Consider the following 22,003-nt stretch of genomic DNA (forward strand, 5'->3'; position numbering starts at 1 on the left):
AAAGGATCAGTTCATAACATCTCTCTGACATACAGCTATCAGACCACTCAGAGTACCTAGATATATGAAGCAATTGAAAGGACACATACTGTAATTACAGGGATATACAGATATGCACGTTTCAACCTTAGCTTTAGAGCAATAAATCTTTGCTAGGTAGATAAATCTTCAGTTGGTAAGAAAGGACTCTTGCAGCTGGTTCCTGTAAAAGAAACATGCTCTCACATTAATAAGCTTTAATAGTGAATAGTTCCATTGATTTTGGTGGTGTTCCTTGCAAAAGTGAACACTGTACGGTTTTTCTGGAAGAAATCTGATGGAGACACATTTTTTTTCCAATGTATTTCATGCACATTTGCAGTAAAACTTACTAACTTTCCCAAACAGATGCTTCAGTGTGTTTCTTTTTCATTATGAAAACAGTGATCTATAGCAGACAGCGCTTTTCTGTGTAGTAGTCCTTGATACCTTACTTACCAGCAGGTTAAGTAAATGGTAAAAAGTATAATGGTTTTGCTACCACAAAAGGGAATAATTGTGCCAGTACCATTCTTTCTCATTTACTGCACTGATGGGTTAAAAGAAAGTGCATGAGGCTCACCAAATGCCAAAAACTACATGCAAGTATTTTCAGGGTTCACCACCGTCTAGTCAAAGGATTGAACTGATCCGGTTTTTACTTGTGCAAGTGGTTGCCTTACCCATGGCAGAATCGTCTAGAAGCTTCAAGTCCATTTCAGACTGTGACATCTCTCTGACTGGCACTCAATGGGACCATCAGAAAAAGTTGCAAAGACCGCAAATGTATCCAGATGGTTTGCCAGTCACTATCAGCTAACAGCTGGCTTCTGCTCTGGAAAACATAACTCTGAATGTTTGTCCCTCTGTAAATGTGTCATCCTTTTAAAAATTCTTCTGCCTCCAAAGTCCTGTGGCAATGGTAGCCTCATACGCTACCATTTTTTAATGGTACCAGATTTAATATGCTACCAGACTTTTTAATTTCCTTTCATATTCTGAAGAGTAGATGGCTATGTTTCACCTACCCCTCCCATGCCATTATTCCTTGCTTCTCTCTTTGCAAAGAATAGTCAAATCCTTTGTATAGAAGCCTTTTCACACTTTTTCCTACCCATCCTTGTTACCCATTCATTTCTCCCACAGTTATGTTCAGGTAAGCAACAGCTTGGACTTACTATTTCCTACTATTCCCTTGCCAGTCTATATGTAGTGGATGCCATTCATCTTATCACTGTGTCAACTTTAGCACTAGGACTGCTTTTTCACACTATAGACAGTCTGTGACCTGAGGTGGTTAGTCAGTGATAAGGTTTATTTAGACAACACAAATAATTAACCATCAACCAGCTGAATTCTCCAAGTCTAGCGGAACTCGGGAAGGCTTAAGCTCAGTGAGGTTCAGGAAGCTCGGTGGCTTGCAGGATTGACTCTTTTTTATTCTGAAATTCCCCATTAAGCAGTAGTTCAGAGAAGGCTGTGGGGTTTGGATCATTATTGGTGACAGTCCATGAGAGCGTTAAAGGAAGGGCTGGAGGAAATAGTCCCCTCTCTCACTTGAGCAATGAGGTGACTCCCCTGAAAACCACTCCTTTTAGTGCCCTATTAGTATTCTGACACACCGTTCATTCTATTAAAAATTACCTTGTCACCAGTGCCTTTACTAACTGTCATAATCATGGATGGGGCATTAACAGGCAATTCATTAGCTCTGCTCTGTGTCAGCACTCTGAAGCTATTCACAGCTGCTGAGGAAGGGTTTCTTCTATATGGGCGGAGTCTGCCCTAGAAACATCCACACAGACACATGCACCTTTACTTACATGGCCTACAGGTCACCACATTATTTTCCCCAGCGTCTCCCCAAGAGCAAGATCAGATACATTTCTCCCCTTAGTCAGAAAAAGGTGGGGAAAACCATAAAGCTAACAGGACTGTCAAGGACATAGGCAGGACAGATCAGGGTGAGATCTGGAAAGGTGAGATCTGGAAAAGTGTTTCAAAGAAAACAGCATCACTGCTCTTCACCACAAAGCTTTCTTATGTTTTATTTTTAAGGGGTTCCTGGAGAAAAAAGGTGCAGAAAAGTGTTCCATTTGACCTATTGGGAATCCCATTTCATGAATTAACTTTGTTTTTTTTCTCTCAAAGATAATGGTTGTTGGTATTTAGTTAATCTTAATGAGGTGAATTAACAGCAAAATTAATTAGATGTAATAAAGTCAATTTCATGTCAGATACTTAAAGCAGGTGTACAGGTGAAGAGAGAAACTTTACAGCAGTTTTTAAAGTCCAGGGAAGTATGCAGGCACTACTGTTTAAAGATCTGCGCTCCCTTTGTGAATTCATTACAGCTGTGGTAATGGTAATAACTGCTTTTTGCTGTTGATATTTGAAATGATATTTCTTTGGACATGAAAAAATGCTCATTATGAGTTATTTTTATCTTCCAAGTTGCTTTCTACATCCACTTTAGGTTAATTCTGATCCTAAAGTGAAATGTCTTCTATTAATTTCTTTGTTTAGGGCTCTCCTGCCTTTCACACCCTACCTGACTCGGGCCATGCTACAAGGAGGCTTATTTATCTGTCTTTTGTTTTTTGTTTTTGTTTCTATGGAGTATAATCTGTAGGAAATTTGCACATGCCTTTTATTTCAGGAAAGGAAACTTCTTCATTCTTTGTGCATAAATACTTTAGAGAACAGAGTATAAAAGCAGTTACATAGAAGTGTGATCCAGAGACAATTGAAACTCCTGGAAATCTTGCTGTTAACTGCAATGGGGACTCATCTGCCAAAACCACCATCTTGGCTCTTTAGCTGTAACAGACCATACACAGGGGAAGCAGCCTTCACCCTCTGCTCTGCGAGCATAACACAAAAGGAAAAGCACGGAGAGATCATCCTGACATTGTGTGGAATTAACAGAGCTAGTCCAAGAAATCATCACATGCAAAAGACTCTTTGAACCAAATAAATTCTTATATCAGGATAATTTCCTTTAAGATGTGCTTTGCTTTACCTTCTAATGTCTCCTTTTCTAGGTGTAGACAAAGCATTTTCTGAGGCATCATTTAGCTGTTCACAGTACTGCAAAGGGGCAGCCACAAGTTTACTCACAGTAAATGTCAACCTACAATGAACTCCAGAGTTCATAATGCTGAACAGTTAAGAAATCAGTTTCCTGCTCTTTACCTAGGGAACGAGGCACATTGCTTTGGGACCTGGCTCCTCACTAAACATCATAAATAACTACACACATAGCAGAAGGAAAAAAAAAACCTTAATTTTTATCTGTGAGTTAAGCACATACTTCAGGAATAAGTTAATCACTCTGTTTCCTCTCTCCTACCAATAAAAGGCGATTCACTTTATGTATGATGCATGCTGGTACACAATACAGTCACTTGATTTTCAGAAAGAGCTGTTGGATCACATTAGCAAAGTCCTCCAGCACACGCATCCCAGGTTTGCTGGAGCTGCTGGATCCTGTGTGGTGGCTTCCCCTCAGGGAATCACAGTCTGGAGAACAGAAGCCTGAAGGATTGCCCACAGGAATGAGAAGTATCACATGGCAGGGATCATCATCCATTTGGAGATCAAGTGTGCTATTAGAGCAGCCCTGCAAAAGATTCACCTGCTCGCAGCAGGTGTAATACCCTGTAGCCCCACAAAAGCTGGTGAAACTATGCTGAATGGGCCACCTGACCCAATGATCCTGCGCTGCAATTTTCACAACAGTGCAGCACTGATCCCAAAGAGTTGTGCTAGCATTTCTGCCCCTGAATCACAGGCACTCAGCCAACACTCAGGTCTCTAATTCCTACTGAAGTGATCAGATCCCTTGAAACCTGTAGTAAAAATCCCAGCACAAGAAGGCAGTCTCAATGCCTTTGATGCGAACAAGCTCTTCGGCAACAAGGATCTACCCTGAGCCCAGTGCTTACAGTTTCCACAGGCCCCTGCAGAGCTCAGGACATCACCCACCGTCAAAGTCTGAAAGATCGTACAAGGCCCCCAGCAGCAGGAGCTGGGGCAGCTTTTGCTCCCTATCTGTTGCTCCATGAGGAGATGCGGCTCGGGGAGGGGGGCGCGTCGGACTTCGACATTTCTCTCGGACCTGACCCCAGCCAGGCCGCGTCTCCGGGCAGCCATTTTCTGCCCGCCCCGGGCCCCAGGGGGCGCGGCAACGTTTCGGCCCAGCCCGCGGGCATCCGCGGTAGGAGGAGGCACTCAGAGCCGGGCTCCCCGGGGCAGCCGGCACCCGCCGCGGGAAGCCTTAAGAGACCCGGCTGCGCACGCCACGGAGCGGCCGTCACGCGCGGCCAGCGGCGCCCACCTGCCCGGCCCGCGGCTGACACCTTGTGGCTGCCGGGCCGCATGTTCGCCCCAGGCGGCGGGTAGAGGAAGGCGGTGGCGGCTTTCCGTTGGGTGGATATGAGGGTGAAAGCAGGCAGGCCGCGGGGGTCCCCCCGGTCACCGGCCGCCTGCCTGCCCCTGCCCTCCCAAGGCCAGCCTCCCGCCAGCTGCCGGTTCGCCGCCAGGTGGTGTCGCAGCGAGGCCGGTTCTTGCCGCCGGGGCGGGCGGTGCCCGGAGGTCGGGGCGTTGCGGGGGAGAGCGGGGCGGGCGATCAAGCAGGGGCCGATCCCGGGGCGGACCTGGGAGCGGGTTCATCCCTTCCAGACGGAAGCACGCTTGGAGAAATTCCTAAAAAAGCGTCGCTGCTGCTGCCCTCAGCCCCAACACTGTCACACTGAAATACTGGATTTCGGTTTGTAATTATTCATATCAGAAACGGCACGTAGATTCATAGAATCATAGAATAATTGGGGTTGGAAAGGACCTTAAGATCCTCTAGTTCCAACCCCCCTGCCATGGGGAGGGACACCTCACACTAAACCATGTCACCCAAGGCTCTGTCCAACCTGGCCTTGAACACCGCCAGGGAAAACGCGTGTTGTGCGAGGAGCAACGCGCACACAGGTTTGAGGTCTCTGTGCCTGGAGCTGTGTTCATGATGCTGTTTTTTTTCCTCTCTTTTCTTTGCCAACATCTTGCTCCAGTGGCCGTTCATACTGAAGGCGTCCTGGAAGGTGTGGAGATCTCAAGAGCTAATGTTAACCACAAAGAATACTTGTCTTCATCCTGTCAGGATCAGAAAGCACAAAGTGTGGGTTTTTCAGCAGAGAAAGGACATGTGCTTTGAACAAAAGAGCCTGGTTGAGGACTGGCTGTGCCATCCTCAGTCTCTCTGATGTCCTGCTGTGAGCCACTGGTCCGTCTTTTCTTCATTACTCACCAGCAGCATCTGTAATTAAACTAAAAAAGAAAAAAGACTTTTCTCCACGGTGTCACATTTATAGCTCTCCGTTTTGCATTCAGAGTGCAGGAACAGTTTGGGCTGTGGTAATGAGGCCGGTTGGCCATCCCTGGCCCAGCTGGGGTGAGTGGCGGAGCCTGGCAGAGCCGGCTGGCACATTTCGGGGACATGATGAACTCAGGTGATTGCCAGACTCAGAGGTAAAGTTACAGAGGGCCTCATCTGACTTTGCTCATGCAGCGTTTCATTAAAGGACTCTGCGCCCATCAAAATGATGGAGCGTAGGCCAGCATGTTGGCTCTGCAGGCTAATTAGTCTCTCAGACCTTCTGCTCCTCTGGAAGTCCCAGCCCGGCTGGGCAGGACAGGGCTTTGTGTTGCTCGCGTCAAGTGGCCAGGTTCCACATCTGTGGTGCTGGTATTTCGCTGGTCTGCGGGGCTCTCATTTGGCCTATAAACTGCAAACATCTGCTGGGGTTATGGTCGGCTTGTTGACTGATTTCAGCAGGGGTGGTGACCTGCTGTACTAGTCGATCAGTTCTGGAAGAGCCAACTGGATGCAATGCAGAGGAGTTTGAGAGAGCCGGGAAAGCACTCAGCCAGTCAAAAATAAAAACTAGGTAAAAATAAAGAGCTGTGGAAACGCTAAAATGCTGCAGCTTAATAGACCAGGCAAAGCACACGCTTGTGTCCCAGTGTCCTTGGTGTTTCCCACGCCTTCTTTCCCTTGACGATGAGATATTATTTTTTAATGCATGTTGACAATTGAACATGTTACTTTATCAACTCAATAAGATAATCAAAACCAAAAATCTAGAGTCATGTAAAGGAAATAAATTATAAGAAGAAAATATGCCTCATGCCTATACTGTGCCTATCAAATTAAGTGACCTTAATTTGATTTAGTCCAGGAATAGTTTCTTTTAAAGTGATATAGTAGCAATAAGTTCTACATAATAGTCCAGATTCCAGTGACATCTTCTGCTATTAATGTAGATGTCATGTGTGTCTCACAGAAATGTCACCATAGTCTGGCAGGCTGAGGAACAATGTATGAAAACTAACTCTGTTCTCCATCATAGCAGTGTCAGATGGAAGAATTTCACAGGCCCTTCCCTCTAGTTACTTTGGGTTGACACAGATGGAAATGAAGGCAAGACTGGACTGTCAAAGCTTTCAGTGTGCATCCTCCTTTCTTTAAAAACAAAGTCCCTGCCGCTGCTCTGATTTGCCTCTGTTCTGTGCCAGGGTAGACCGGGACTGATACTGGAGAAATTGTTGGATTTGAACTAGCTGACAACAGATCTGGCCTTTTGTAAGAGAAGCATGCATAGTTCTTTCCATGTAAATTCAGTTTAGATGCAGGAGTCTGGGTAAAGAACTGTTGAAGTGAGTTAACCCAACCAGTTATTCTATAGTCTCACTGAGCGTTTATTTCCAGGGCAAGCAGGGTAGTACATGCTGAGAAGGAGCGATGGAGCACAACTTGGTGTAAATAATACGTTAGACCTGATCTGGACCCATTTCTGCTGGCAAAACAGACTCTTTGTTCCGGAAGTTAGTCCAGTTGGAACTTCCAACAAATGGAAGTATTTTATAGTGCAACCTTGTAAACTACTTAGGGATTTTGAAAATAAACAAATACAAGCAAAGATATTGTTGCTGTTCCTCAATGCCTGGTAATTTCCCATGAGCATGGAGGGCTGAAGAAAGATCTCTTTTCTCGTGGTTACATACCCCACCATTTCGGGGGTGTCACTCACTGGACTGCATTATAAAAAACATTTAATGAATCTCCCTTGGGGTTTGCATTCCTGAAGAAAGCCACAGCAGCCCAGATTGCAGCTCACAGCAACCTAACTGCTTCTGGAGCCCTTGCTCATCCTACTGGGCAGCCTCTTCAAGTCTCCCTGAAATGCGTGCAAGTGCTTGAGCCCCTTGGGAGCCCTTGAAAAGCCCAGCCGGGGCGTCCACCACCACGTGTTCCTCTCATAAGAACTGGGGATGGACAGGAGCAAGGTGAGGAGGCTTCCGTAAAAAACAGCCTGCAAACCCTTGGACTTAATGAAGGGTGAAAAAAGCAAGGTTTTTTTTTCAGTCAATTGTTGTAAGTATTAGAGTAGGGAATATTTTTTTTTTCCGTTAAATTCTATATGCTGGGAAGGTTATCGCTTTCTATTAAATTCTCGTGGATTTTCCTGTGAGAGCAACTGTGTCTGACTGATAGCGTGTGGCGATCAGACACAAGGAAAATTATCTAATTTATAGCCAGTATTGAGAAACCTACCAGCAATAGAATAAAATAGTTCTCCATATGGTACCATAAAGCTTCCAAAAACTATAGTTAAAGAAAACAACAATGCTCATAGACAAATCTTCCTTTTGTGTATCAAGTAAGGGGTTACAGCAGCAGGGCTGGTAAAGACGCACAAGAAGGAACGATGTCTTTGATAGTCTTATATGAATTTACAGCTCTTATGCACAGGATTACAAGTATTAGATGCATCTTTGTGCTAACAGGGCTCATGTTTTGAAGTACAAGAAAACTCTACAGTTACATTCTGTGGAGGCTTCCACAGTTTGCCAAATGGAAAAACATTTGGAGGTTTGGAAAAATCTTGCACATAAATTACTAAAGGCACGAAGCGCCTGAAAGATGGATGAAATCAGAAGCCAAGGAAAAGCAGTGTGTGTGCCAAGGAACAAAAAAAAACATGTAATGATTTCTTTTAATGACTCTCCTGCAAAATGGAGAGCAAGCTTCCAGGGCATGTCATATTCTCATAAAAGCAGCTTGCCTTGGTGATGAGAAATACCCTGTAAGTGGTCAGACTGAGACCCAATTTTTCATCCTTTCTGCACATAGCTCTCCATTGATTATGTTAAGTGCTACCTACTGGTTAAAAACACAGCAAGCGCATTGTCTCTGCCTGTGGCAAAGGGCAGCTACGCACTTGCTAATTTCCTGATTTATGGCACCCTATAGATGGAATTGAAAGTGGGAACATGGTGGGGGAGGATGGGACACACACTATTGAAGCAGAGGGAGATCAGGAAGTTTGTGATAAAGAAAAGGCAGGCTCTGGACTGACATGTAATCTCTTTTGGCTTGAAGTAAACCTGCTCCTTCAAGGCTATGCCATCAACAGGGCCTGGCTCAAGTTTCACCACTAAATCTGAGTCAACAATCTCTAATCTGGACACCAGGCTCAGGATCCAGGCTCAAGTTGCATTTGGAAGCAGACAACAGGGACACGGGGAGGTGGGGACCGGGGGGAGCGGGGAGAGGAGGAAAAAGACAATCTTTGTTTCTCATTTGATTGTCCGCACAAGGCTGAACCGAGGCCATGTGTCTTTTTTTGTCTTTTTTTTTTGTCATTTCTGAGATAAAACTTCGCACCTCCATGGCCTTGAAATTGCCTTCCTGACACTTATATTAAGTACAGAAGATAAATGCCCGAGAATGGGGGACATAAGTTTGTGGAGCAGCTCAGATTTGGAGTTCTTTTCATCTTTCTGACATGTGATACTGTGACATAAGCTGCCTGCAGTGGGGTTGCTATGCAGATATACAGTTTCTGAAAAGTTACACCAGGAAAACTAAAACCTACCGATGGATTTAGCATTTCACAAAGAAGTGGGATAAAATGTGTGGCAGTTAGACTCAAAAGCTAAAAAAGGTGAATTAAACTTTCATGAAAACAATCTCCCTAAGAAAAAAAAAAGGATCAATAAGTATAAAAGTATCTCGTTGCATTCCTAGCCTTTGGGCTGCTGGCTTAATCCCGCTACTGTATATAATAAAGGAGACCCTGTGTGTTTAATGGCAGGGACAGAAAGAAGGGGGAAATACTTTGGTACTGTTCCCCCTAATTTCACCCTCTTCCCCCCTCTTTGTTGCTGCCTCGCCATGATTTTATTTTGAAAAATAAAGGCTAGAATAAAAAATATGTTGTCTGAGGCTTCCAGCCAAAAATGTGCCAGCACTTTCCCTTCCCACCCCACCCCCCCAAACTCCTTAGGCCAAAAGCCTTAACAAAAGCTGTTTTCTGTTTGGAAGATCTCCGGGTCCTTCACTCTCTTTCCTAACCCCTAACGCAGGAAATGATTTTATAATTCACGTTATTAAGGAATTCAACTCGCGCTCAGTCATTCCCCCCCTCCTTCCTTGCGTGTCGACTTGACAGTAAGCCTGTGGGCTGGCACCCGTCCCCTCTGACCCGTTTGTGTCAGCTCCTCTACCTGACCCTGCCTGTAAATCATCTCGACAGACCTCTCTGGCAGGCAGGGAGCAGCCAGCTTTCCCCAGCATCCAGCCGTGCTCCAGCGCCTGGGCTCCTGCTTGGACTTATGCTGAGAAAAGTACCTATACCCAAGTAGTGGGCTGCTCCTGAGTTGTGTCCCCCACTCCAAACTTTACATTTCACATAAGGCCTGTCATGCCAAAGACCACACTAGCAATTGGGAGGCAATAAATCAATCTCCCTTGGCAAGAACTGAAAACCACATCTCCTGAGGTACTCCAGAAGGAGAGGGTAGGTAATATGAAGAGCCAGCACCACACAGCAAATGTGGGGCAGGCCTGCTGGTACAATTCCACCAGCCTGGCACGCTTCCCTGCTCTAAAGCCGACTGGGTGATGCCACCAGTGCTGCAGCCCCAGCGACCTCTTTGGCCACCCACCCTCCCCGCCTTGCTCAGCTGCGGACCCTGGCAACATGGAGGACCGCAGGGCTGCAACATGCTAAGGTGAACACTGAGAGCTGGCTGAGGGAAGGCTTCCTTTGCTTCAGAGGTGGGCTCTGTAATGGGTCAGTTTACTGCAGCAACTCTGAAGCCATGCTGGAAGCAGGTGTCCTTGTTCCAGGAGACGGTCTCAAGAGGTAACTCTGGGGTTGTGCTCCTCTTCTCAGCCCTGTGGATATTGTGTTAATGTCTCTTCCATGAGGAATGAAGAGCACCTCTCCTGCCTTTCTTGGCATAGCTCATGTGCCAGGGACACGGGAAGGGATGAGAGCTCCTCTCAACAACTTGTTTTGTGTAAGCCTATGTGGGCTTGATTCTTTCAGCTGAAGAAGGGGAGTGAAGCTGAGTCTCCTCTCCTGGCCTCTCAGCAAGCCTCCTAACCATGATGCTTTTCTGGAAAAGAAGGCAGTATTACTTCTTCCTCAAGCCTTTTTTCTTTTACTGAAGATGTCTAGCAAGGTCTTTTAAGGAAAAAGTAGGCCTGATGAGAGGTGAGAATCACACCTCTGCCCTCAGCTATCCTACTGGCTAATAATAATGAATATAATTTCTAAGGAAAGGTCCTAGTCAGTGCAGCTGGCTGTCCTGGGCTTATACGTCCTTGGAAGACTGCTTCAATAGAGTAGTGGGGGAAGTGGCTGGGACCTTCACCTGCTCCAGTAGATAGGTGATGCTTTAGAAAACAGGGAACACCTTTGAGAAAAAGAGACTGTGAGCACTGAGAAAAAGAGACTGTCAGCAGCCTAAGTTACTCTTTTTTTGCCTCATGGCTGGGTCAGTTCTTCACAGGGTTATAGAATTTCAAGTCCCAACAGGTCTTGACTCGCCAACATGACAATTGGAGGAGCACCGCTGTGTCAGAGACCCCATCTCCCTTGGAGGTGCTGCAGCACCTGCAGCCAACATCCATTGCACCTCTGAAGGGCCATGCTCCCACCATTGCTGGAAGAAAACATCCAGGAGCTGCTGTTCAGCTGTATTTTTTACAGTTCTGTGTGTTTTGCTGCTTCAGCCTACGCTCTGTGGAAAATACCGTGTTGCTTAAGGTAGCATTGCATTTCCTTGCCCAGTACCACGTAAATGACAAGTAAAACGTGTACAAGCTTATGTAAAGCTCTTCTACCCATTTCAAAATATCTGAGCAGTTATGTTCAATATGAAGCAGGTTCAACTCAGTTCCTGACTCCCTTTCTCTCCCTCTGCTGCACGCATGTGTGTGGATACTGCACACACATGCCTGAGTATCTCCTTCCCTAACCCAAAGATCACAAACATCAAGTCAGCTTTGGGCAAGAGTGGAAGACAAAGCAACTTAAGGGGCCATTTTTTTTTTCCAAGTTATACCTCTGTAAATTTAGAGGAATTCCAGGGGAATCAATCTGTACCAGCACCAGCAGATTTGTTCTTACTTTGAGCACAGAATGTTGTTATTAAATGATGCCTTTACATATTCCAGGCCTATTTTTAAAACAAAGGCAATGAAGTTAGGGCATCCAGTTCTATATATGGACACTCCAAATGGCACTGAAATGCCTCATGCATGTGTTTGGCTGAGTGTTGATTCGGGTGTCCAAATATGGACCTCAGAATGGGATATCTCACTTGGATAAGCATCCTCACAGATTTGGCGCACAGCACTTATTTGAACAAAGCAAATTTATTTCTATCATTTAGGATGGAAAAAGCATGAAATGTTTTCATTTTGAGGGACCTTCTTGTCCGCAGAATTGGGCCACTCAAATACGGACATGTGTTGTAGTTCTTAAAAAAATGAAGCCCTCAAAATCATCTAAGACGACACAGGAGGCAATTAATGCAGAGTGCTTGCAGCATGCAGACCCCCTACCACAAGGGCAAAATTCCTGCTGACAGCGAGAATTCAGTGCCAACAGAAGGACCTGTGCTGCCTGATCTTAGCAAACTCCCCCTCTGCCCTGGCAGTGTGAAGGGATGCACGCAGGGCCGGCTGCTTAGAGACCCAAGGCAAAGCTTACTCTCTGTATTCATGAAGACAGCCTCTGCATCTCAAAACTGTACTTGTGCAAGAGCTGGAGTGATTGCCGTTGCACGCAGGAACCTTCCTGTGTATCTCCCAATGCACCAGGCTTTTCTTTGTCTGGCTCCTTGATGGCTAGTTCTCCAGGAAAGAGCTTGGCTTGACTATTAGGTCTTAGTGCATAATAAATAATGTCAGCAGCAAGCGAGAACTATTCTGCAAGCCTTTGCTGGGTTCCCATTAATTGCAAAGGACCTTCTTACATCCTTTGTGTAATCCCATTCATTTTGCTGGCATCGTACAAGGGATGGATTTGGCCTCAAAAATAAAGCAGGTTTCTTTTGCATAATGTATTGTACCATTTGGTCTGCATTTTGCTGAAGGTTTATGTGTACTTGGATATTTCTCCCCAGATATGCAGCTGGAGATATTTTTAAAATAGCAAACAATGAACTGATTCAACTGTCCAAAGCAGTTGTTCCAATTGTGAATTTTGGGGTAAGTTGTTAAGAAAGTGTAAGGTGGGCAAATTTTCAAGAAAGCTTAGGTAAGTTTGTGAGCATTGGAAATGCGTGAAGCCACCTCCAGCCTGGATTGCTTTCTCTACCTCTGCTGTCCTGATGATTTTTGACAAGCTGATTCCATTTCTGGAAAAAGCAGTTCATGAGAGAGAAAGATTTATCTAAAGAGTCTGTTGTTTTTCAGAAGAGTGAAAATGTGTGCTAACAATTCTGGACCATTGACAAAAGCAAAATCAATACACACGGCCTTCATTTTACAGCCAAGTTCAAATGAATAAATAGAGATGCAGCAAGCTGTTTACTAGGGAGACAAGCTCTGCTCTACATGCCCTTCCAAGCAGGCACACTTAACACTGTTGTTTGCCTTAACATGGCTGGTTAATGGAATCAATCAAATAGTTACAGAGCTCACTGGACATTTCAAATCCCTCCATCAGCAGTGCTGGCCAAGGGCTGGGAAGCAAGAGCTATTGTGCAAGATAACTTAGGGTCTGCAAATCCGTTGCTGTTACAGAGTTTTGGGGGCATTTGGGAGGATTTTGGTGCTTTGAAGAACCTAGGCTTGATTTCAGGGGGAGTTCATGCATAGAAAATCCCCAGCCTTACAAAAGGTAGGCAGAACACGCTCTGTACAGAGCCCCAAGTGAAGCATGAGCTAACTGTGCTTGCACAGATCCCCATGAAATGAATGAAGCTGCAGCTAGTGCATCCGTCCAGGGCTCTTCTCTAAGACAGGACCTAACTCTGCTGTGCGCTGTGGGGTTCCCCCCCTCCCCATGCCTTAAACACTGCAGAACATGAGAAGTGCAAAAATGGAAGGGACATAGGTACAGCCTTCAAGAACACTTACACGTATTTTTCTGACACTTCAGGCTGAGTTTTGTTTTGTCTCTGACCATGCAGGTAGAGGAATGAATAACCACATGCACAAAAAAGATTAAAACAAGAATAATAATAAAACAACAGCACATTTAAGTGCATTTTTTTTTTTCTTGGAGATTTATTTTGTTTTAATAAATCTGACACCAGTCAGGGAGAGAGAAAAGCGTTGTAAGCCCAAAAGGAAAGCAGAGCACACTTGAGGGTGCTTCAGATTCTTGCTCTCTTGAAGATGTTTCATTGTTTGAGCTCTCTCCCCAGACTCAGGAGTTGTTGGGTTCCCCCTCCCCCCTCCCTTTTTTTCTTTTTTTCTTTTTTTTTTCGTTTGTTTGTTTTTTTAAAAAGCGAGCTTACTCGCCCGGTGTGTTTTCCAAGCTTTCACAGCTCTAATAAATAAGGAGCACCTGTAAAACAGTAGCTTGACTTAAGTGAATCTGTACAAAGGAAAATATAGAAATACAGTATATACATAGTGCTCATAGTGCACCATCACTACAAGGCTCTGGTTCAACTGGCTCTGCTACCCTGCTCCCAACACCGCTGACACGGGCAGAGACACTGCTCCTGCACACTGCTCCTCACTTCCCCGCAGGAGCCTTATAGAAAAGGTGTACTCTGAACACTCGAGAGTGAACAATTGCTTTATTCGAGTTAGTAAACAGTTACACTGAATCACAAGGTGATCTGATTTTTTTTTAATTTTTTTTTTGTTTGTTATTTTTTTGTGGGTTTTTTCTTTTGTGGTTTTTTTTTGGTATGTTTTTTTTTTCTTTTTCTTTCCTTTTTTTTTTTGTTTTTTTTTCTATTTGTCAGAATGGGGTACTCCACAACTCTCTTACCAATTCAGTGCCAGTATAACATGCTCTAGTGTACTTTTGGACTCTTGGCTACAACTGTACAAGTGCACACAAGTAAATTCTACCCTGTTATCCTCCACCCACTGATTGAGGATCGAATTGCACATTTCTCTTAACCATGACAGGAGAAAGCAAACAGTGAAACAGAATCATGGGGGATCTTTCTCACTTTACCCTTGTTTTCATTGGTTTGTCCATACCATTCTAATTATCATGAAAGGGCTATGCATATGGAGAGATTGTCTCACTGCCTTCCTGGATCACTGAAAACCATCAGGGTTGAAATTTCATCCAAGTCTTTCGTGACGCCCAGCAAATATTCCCCTCAGATTATTTTACACCTTGAGGGAATTTTGGTCTTTAGTTCAACACTCTTGCTCTGTTCCCAAATGGGGCACTATTTAGGGGAATTTAAAGAGAAAGCTGAGAAGAATAAACATTTACTGAGTTCTCTTGGCATTCAGTCTCTGAAAAACCACAGTATAAACTATTCATGCTGCTTCTTACATCTGTCAAATCAAAAATTAAAAGCCATAAAAGTGTAACACTGAAAATATGGCATTAGAAAGGATAAAGGTGGCCTTTGTAAAAAATAACAAGGAAAGTATATTAGCCAATAAAATATTCTAACTCTTCATTTAAAAGTGCATCATGGGTAGGACAGAGATGACTCTGAAGCGTTGCTACTCCAGTATTACCCCTTTCCCCCATCAAAACTTGAATAGGTCCAAAACCATACAATGCAAATCACGATTCGTAGTGTAGCAGCAAAACCACAGCAGTTTTTCAAAGGAAAAAAAAATAAAAAAAAAATTAAAAAAAAAATCTTTATCATTGTCCAGTCTCAAATATCTGAACTTTGAAGTCAGAGAGGGAAAAGTACCTATGTTGGTCCGTGTGGTTTTTGAAACCAGGGTGAAAATCCCCCCCAGCAAGAAACCAAGAGGCAAAAAGCGTTCCTTGGAGGAGAAGAGGGGTGGTCGCAGGAATGCTGAGCACACTGTGTGGGTCCATGATGTGCTGTCTTCTGGGTCAAAGGCACCCGTGGGACCGAGGCTTCCTTGGAGGGGCTTCGTGACAGGAAGCTGCTTTCATTGCTGGACTTTTAGCCAGAGGGGGTGGTGAGCGGACCAGCTGGTGTCATTCGGTGGAGTGACGTGGTTTGCTCTGCTCCCTTTCTCCATGCAAGGTACCCTGTCGGCGAGTGTTCCTGCAAAGCAGACAAGCAGAGATGGTCAGGGCAAGTGGTGGGAGACTCATTGCAGACAGGCTGGGCAGTGCCTGAGCTCACATCGCACACAGCCTCACAGTGAGACACCAGCCCACTGCTTCGGCCTTGGCTGCCCCTCGTACCACAAGGCAGTTGGTACATGCAACCTCTGAGGCTGCTGGAGAGGGAGATGGAGGAATTCCTGTGATAAAAAGTTGGAAACTGATATAATAATAGTCCATTCTCTGGGTTTCATAGAGCGCCTTTCATCCTACAAGAGCACAGGTGAATAACGATACCTTGCAATTATACAGTACCCTTCACCCTTGATCTCAGTGTGCTTTACAGAGATGGGATGTACTGCTCTCTACATTGCATAGGCGGGAAAGAAGAGTCAGAGAAGGAGAAGCATTTGGATCAGGATTCCACATCACCTGGGATGGGGATAGGACGGGGAATGCCAGGGCTCCCCAGAGACACCTCACTGCATGGACTAGTGTGGCAGGGGATCATAACCATCAGAGCATAGGACTGACGCTGGCTAGCATGACAGACAATTCAAATAAAGTCATTTTAGAACCCAAGGAAGAACTAGGCATTACTCTCACTTAGATGAACTGCTACCAAGATCTGATGTCTTGAACACATACATTTCCATGGACAATGTGTGAGATGAGAACAAACCCCTCCAGATCCTGTTAGACCAGATCACAGAATTAGGCAAAGAATTCAACTTTCCAGTTGTTCTTTTTTCTAACCTGGTCCTCATCTCCAGGTCCATTTTCTCCTGTTACCCAAACGGATGGTCTGACTGCTGCTGTTTTCTTTCTTTTCTCCTTTTTTTAGGACACAAAAGGTATGCGTTCTGCAGGACGTATTCAGACAACTCCCTTTTGAAGCCCACAGGTGCTTTGGGTGAACAATACTAGGAGCAAACACAGCTTTATTGATGTGAGCCCTTCAGGAAGCTGCATGATAGCTCCCCTAAAATAAGGTGAGCTTTTGTCAGTGGTCACGACAAAGGCCAAAGTCATGAGAAACTTTGGACTCACATTTTTGAAAACCCAGATCACCTTCTTACCAGTCTAATGCAGCTAACAACACCCCACTGGTTATAAGCTCCTGAAGCCTTAGTTTATCGAGGGGCTACTGGGTGATACACCATGGCCTCATGTGCTTGCTTCCCTTGTCAGTTGGCCATGTAGGCTGCCTAGCAGGGACTGTTCTCTTTCTAACACAGCGTGCTTTGGACTCTGCCTCCTTGGATGGGATCTGCTGTCCCTTACAGATTTTGACTGAAACTTTGAAGTACTTATGGTCTTAATTTTTGTTCTGGGTCACATTTTCCTTCTCAGCCTGGTCCATGATCTTCCCTTCACAGTGGCTCCTCTGCGATCTCCCTCATCACTATGCTTGTATCCCCATGCCAAACCTCCATCCTTCTCAAAGCAGAGACTGGAAGGCACATTGAATAGGTTGACCAGCATAAACTCCCAGAGCATGGGGACCACTGTATCTAGGTTAAGGAGCAGCATTTGGTTTGTCAGGCAATGTGCCCAGCAGGACTGAGCAGCTTTGTGTGTACAGAGAGCTGTGGACAAGAACTGAGAACTGGGAGGTATCCACCTACTAAGTATTCCCCATTAAGTATACAACTGCTTTCTGTCACTTCTTGGCTTGAAATCCTGCTCTGAGATTAACTAAAAAGGCCAGCAGAGAAAATAATACCTGTAATGTCTCTATAAAACCTCATTCTGTGCTTTAGGAATTTTGCCTCCTCCTCTCTTTCTGTACATCAACGGAAACAGATTTCCATCCCTCACTAATCAGTCGCAAATGGCATGGCATAGCACCAGCTGATTAAGTGATTTGGGAGGGAGGGTGTAAAGTTCACTAGCTCTTTGCCTGGAGCAGTCAGCTTTGTAAGTCCTGTCTATTATCCTTTACTGCAGATAAGAGTCAGTGTAACAGAGTATGCAGATTGGAGAGAAGGACCTTCCGTGGTGATTGGCTTGTACGGCAGTAATTGTGTTTGATGGATGCATCTTTGTAGCAATCAAGTGACAAAATAAAAGCCCATATCAGGCATAGCATGCAAAGTTCTATAAAGAAATGAGAGCACACTGGTCATCACCACTTCACAGATAGATGTTATACACCTCGTGCCAACACTAGCAAGCATGACCAGCACAATAAAGTCAGCTATTTATATCTCCCCAAAAAAACAAATTAGGTTTTAGGAGAGCGACATATGCTCTTCACCCCAGGTGAACTTGTCCTCAACACACATCAAATGTTGCGGATCAGACACAAAACATGCATCAGCCACAGAAGAATTTTCATGAGCATAAAGCCATGGAGCTGAGCTTATGTGAGTTGCACTGAGGTAAGCACACTGGGTGCTGCCTGCTTTCCAGAGCTAAGCAGAGCTGGGCTGATCCTGGGGTGGAAGATCACCTAGCAGTCAGAGGTAGGCTGCAGTTCCAACCCCAGGAGTCAGCATGGAAAAGATGACAGAAAGAGAACAAGTCAGGTATGTTCATTTCTGCCCTACTGTCCGTGCAGGGCGGGGAAAGGAGAATAACTCAACTGGATCATGACCCACCTCAAGCAGGTAACTTTGAGACTCACCTGTGCAGGCTCAATGGTGACACAGTGTTCCCCTGAACAGCGGGTGAGAGCTGCACTGATGCCCTCTGTGGCTGTTAGTCATAACCTCAGCAATGGGCAGCTATGACACAGGCTGCACCAACGCAGAGCTTCCTCTTTGGTTTATGCCCTAACACGTGAGGATTTAAGTGCTTGCTTATAAGGACAGATTGGCAGCTAGGGCAGTGCCTCCCGAGGAAGTTCCTCCCTCCCTTTCTGCAGCTAGCCAGCTCTTTCCAGGTGCCTCTACAGGCCTACAGCCCTTCATCCTGCACAGCCCTGGGACTGGTGCGGTGGGAAGCTTGGCCCTGCCAGTTGCTAGAACTGCTCCTCACTACATGCCTCCACACTTGAGGAGCTGGATAGCTCAGCTCTGGGGGCATTTCCTTCTCCTGCTCCCCCATACCCAAGCACTGATGCTTGTATGGTTGCTCCCAGCTCTGCCCCGTAAGTCAAGTGTTGCCACAGTGGCAGCACACTCCTGCAGGCACCGACAGCTGCCAGGAATAGCTGCTTCTACCCAGTGCTCTCCCCAGACATGTCCTGCCTCCTCAGAGGGGCCATGTCATTGACATTGCTTTGGGCACATGCATGCACACAGACACACACAGTTTTTTCCATGCTTGCTTCCCCGTTCTGTGCTCCATTGATCATTTCTGTCTCCAGATATGTATCTTATTGTTCAGGAAAAGATGAGAGACTGGGTGGGGAAGGCTGAGGCAACTGTTGATGTGGGCTGGCATGGGAGAGTTTCCGTCATTTAGCACAGCACTTAATTCACCCAGACAATGAATGCTGATGTGCTAAAAGAGGCCTAGTTCATCTGGGATGTGCATGCCCCTAGAGTAAGGGCACTGCAATTATTTTCTCAGGGAAACTGCTCTGAAAATAAACCACAAGAGTGCAGCTAAAGTCAGCATAGGAGCAAGCTCAGCCCTGGAAACACTCCGGAATCATCTGTTACTTGTAATGGTTCTGTAATTTATTCATTTATTTTAGCAGTTCTTCAAGCAGTTCAAGCTTCTTCATTAAAACCTTCCCCTTTGAATAATTGATGATGGGGATGCCACATTGCAAGAGGCCTTTAGCATGAATGGGAGAACAAGCAGGGTCCTTAAGCATGAACCCTTGATTTGAAGGTATTTTCCTTCTGCTCTGGTCTTGTAAACTATAGATCCTGCTCAACTTTGGGTCAGATATGCAACTCAGGCTCTCCTGCCTACTGAAATGTGAGCTGTAATCTAAGCAGACACAGTGACTTTAAGGAACGCACTAGGGAAGAGGCTTGGCATTTGCCCTCCTTTTATGCCTAGGCAGAAGAAGTGGTAGGGACAGCTTAATCACCCCTAACTTTGTGCCTGAATTGTTGCAGGGATGCACCAGAGGCCATGCTTGCAATCGTATCCAGTTGCCTTGTAGTCAGGGAAGGACCTTAAGGGAGAAACATGAACTGGAAGGCAGAAGGTTTGCTGTGTGCTGTTTCCTGCTTCCCTGCATCTATTCTTGGAAAAGCCTTTGGGGAAATTTCACCACTTTACAACTGCGTTTGGCCCCTTGCTGGTACATTTAGTACCGTCTCTCACTATGCTCATTCAATATATGTTAAACTGAGACCTAAAACTAGCTAGTGAAGTTAGGAACAGGGATGCATGTCATCGTGACCTTGTTACGCAGTAAGCAAACGGTAGAAATGGAGTTCCAGGCCCTTCTTCATGCTCCTGCGTGGCCCAAGGGAAAATTACTTATTAGAAAGACGCAGCAAAGGAATCACCACTATAAGTCACCAAGGCGTGGGTTCTGCACTCCTGGATTTACCAGGCAGCCAGCTCTTCACTGAAGAGAAATGAGACAGAAATGAAGCCCTCTCTACCTCTTTCAAAAAGGATGACAATCATTCAAACCCCAGCTGTCTAACAGCAGACTGCTCTTGACTCCTTTGTTCCAGCCCCAGGCTCAATGGCAGGGATAGAGCATAAGGCAAAGGGAAAAGGAGTCTCATTTCTCTGTTACACATTTCCATAAAGACAGTGCTATCCCCCAAAACAGGAGTACAGTCTTGGCCTGGGTAAGCATGCAGCTCTTCTTCATAGCCAGTGGAAATAGCATTCCCTAAATTCAGCAGAGAGCTGCCACATACCTGGGGAGAATGGCCTGGGCTGCTGTAAATCCCCCCTCCCCCGTACCACAAAACAGCAACGCAACTTCACCATGCAACTTGTTCTGCACATACCGAGGAGATGTGGCACCTCCTCTCCCCTTCAGGTTTGGATTCTCCTGGGCCAAACAGCTGCCACCAGGAAACAAACAGGGACCCATGCTGCAGCTTTTCAAATTTCCATTTCCTCATGTTCCCATCACTGTCAAGCTTTCTGTGGAAGCAGCTCCCCACTGAACTGCACTGCTTTGTCCTTTTCCCTTCTTGTGGCACAGGCAGAGGAGAGGTAGGGTCTCATGACTTTAACCCAGGGGAACTCATTCTCCTCCTCACACCCAGTGGTGCTCCAGAGCAGGCACTGCATTCGGTGCTCTGAAACATGTGCAGGAAGAGCCTCTCTATCCACTAACTTTGGAGGAAGTCAGAGGAGATCAGTCTTGGTAGGCTAAGATGAACATTTGGGCTCAGTTCACCAGATTTTAGCATCAGTGCTGCTGTCAGTTTTCTCTGTTGTTGTCATCCTTCCTTCCCCACTACCACTTTCTACTTTTCAAAGTAGCCATCTTCACAGAATCTAACTATTCTCTTCATATAATGTTTCACCATTTCAGTGAAGTTTCTCATGGTTTAACCTTTAATAGAACTATTGCTCATCGAGCTCAAACTCCCCTTCACTTTCAATCTGAAATAATGATAAACCCCCTATCAATCAGGCCCTCCTACCTAGCCCCATGGCACCATCTTTCTCCAGGCTTTCACTGACAGGGGGTTTCTGGTTTACATTTTGGGGCATTTTGAGGTATGTATGCAAATCATGCAAAGAGGAAAATGCCGTCACAGTTCTGGACTTCTAATCTCAGCTATAGCACCTGGTCATGTCCCCTGTGGCAGACCTCAGAGCTTGCCTGGGCCAGATCCTACTTTACAGTGGGATAACCAGGTATATCTCCACAACAAGAAGACAGTCCATTGCCTTACAGCTGGTGCAGCACCAGTTTCTTGGCACACCTGTAAATAGTTTACTTTTCCCACTGATGCTCCATGTGCAGGTGTGGAAGAAGATACCATCTTTCCTTTCAAAAAATCCAGCCAAATTTTCTTCCAGTTCTCCTATTCTGCACCAGGATAAAGCTGAAACTTTGCAGAACAATACAAGCAAGCAAGCAAGCAAGCAAACAAAAAGCCCCAAACCCAACCATGCAGCCAAAAAAACCCCAAAACATAAAACCTAAAACAGAAAGAAAACCAAATCCAGTTAGTTTCTCCTCTTCTTTCCTGAAAACAGGCAACCACTGCGATGCGATAACCCTTTTTTAAGCCTCTGATTTTGTCTGAATAAAAATAGAAGCTTCAACTTGAATTTCAGCAGCCTCCTGTGGGCCCAAACCACTAGGCTTCTTGGCTATTCTGAGGTGCTTCTCAATTTTCTTATCCAAGCTCATCTCTTCAAGTAAAACTAGCTAAATAGCCAGAACAAGGCAGAATAACTGTGGGTAGCATTGTGGAGGAGAGTGAATGGTGAGGATGGGGATCTCGCGGAGCAGCAGCCTGTACCTCCCTGTGAGCATCCTCCGCCTTGCCTGGTCCTGGCTTTTAGTCTGAAATGCTATTGTGGGCCACAAAATCATAACAACAATAACAACAATACTTCTT

General features: G+C 45.4%; 1 protein-coding gene across 4 annotated transcripts in view; it reads right to left on the reverse strand.

Annotated features, from left to right (window-relative positions):
• Positions 1 to 11,721: 11,721 nt before the first annotated feature.
• SOBP (sine oculis binding protein homolog) overlaps positions 11,722 to 22,003 on the reverse strand; it is a 119,690-nt gene continuing 109,408 nt past the window's right edge. For all 4 annotated transcript variants that reach the window (XR_009744538.1, XM_061460195.1, XM_061460194.1 and 1 more), the window contains one exon: positions 11,722 to 15,546. The gene's annotated coding sequence lies outside the window, so the exon portion shown is untranslated. The remainder of the gene's footprint in view (positions 15,547 to 22,003) is intronic.

The sequence above is a fragment of the Pezoporus flaviventris genome, unplaced genomic scaffold (genome assembly GCF_033815535.1).
Source record: "Pezoporus flaviventris isolate CSIRO_AGI_PZ_B2104156 unplaced genomic scaffold, CSIRO_AGI_Pfla_v1 ptg000031l, whole genome shotgun sequence".
Lineage (NCBI taxonomy): Eukaryota > Metazoa > Chordata > Aves > Psittaciformes > Psittacidae > Pezoporus > Pezoporus flaviventris.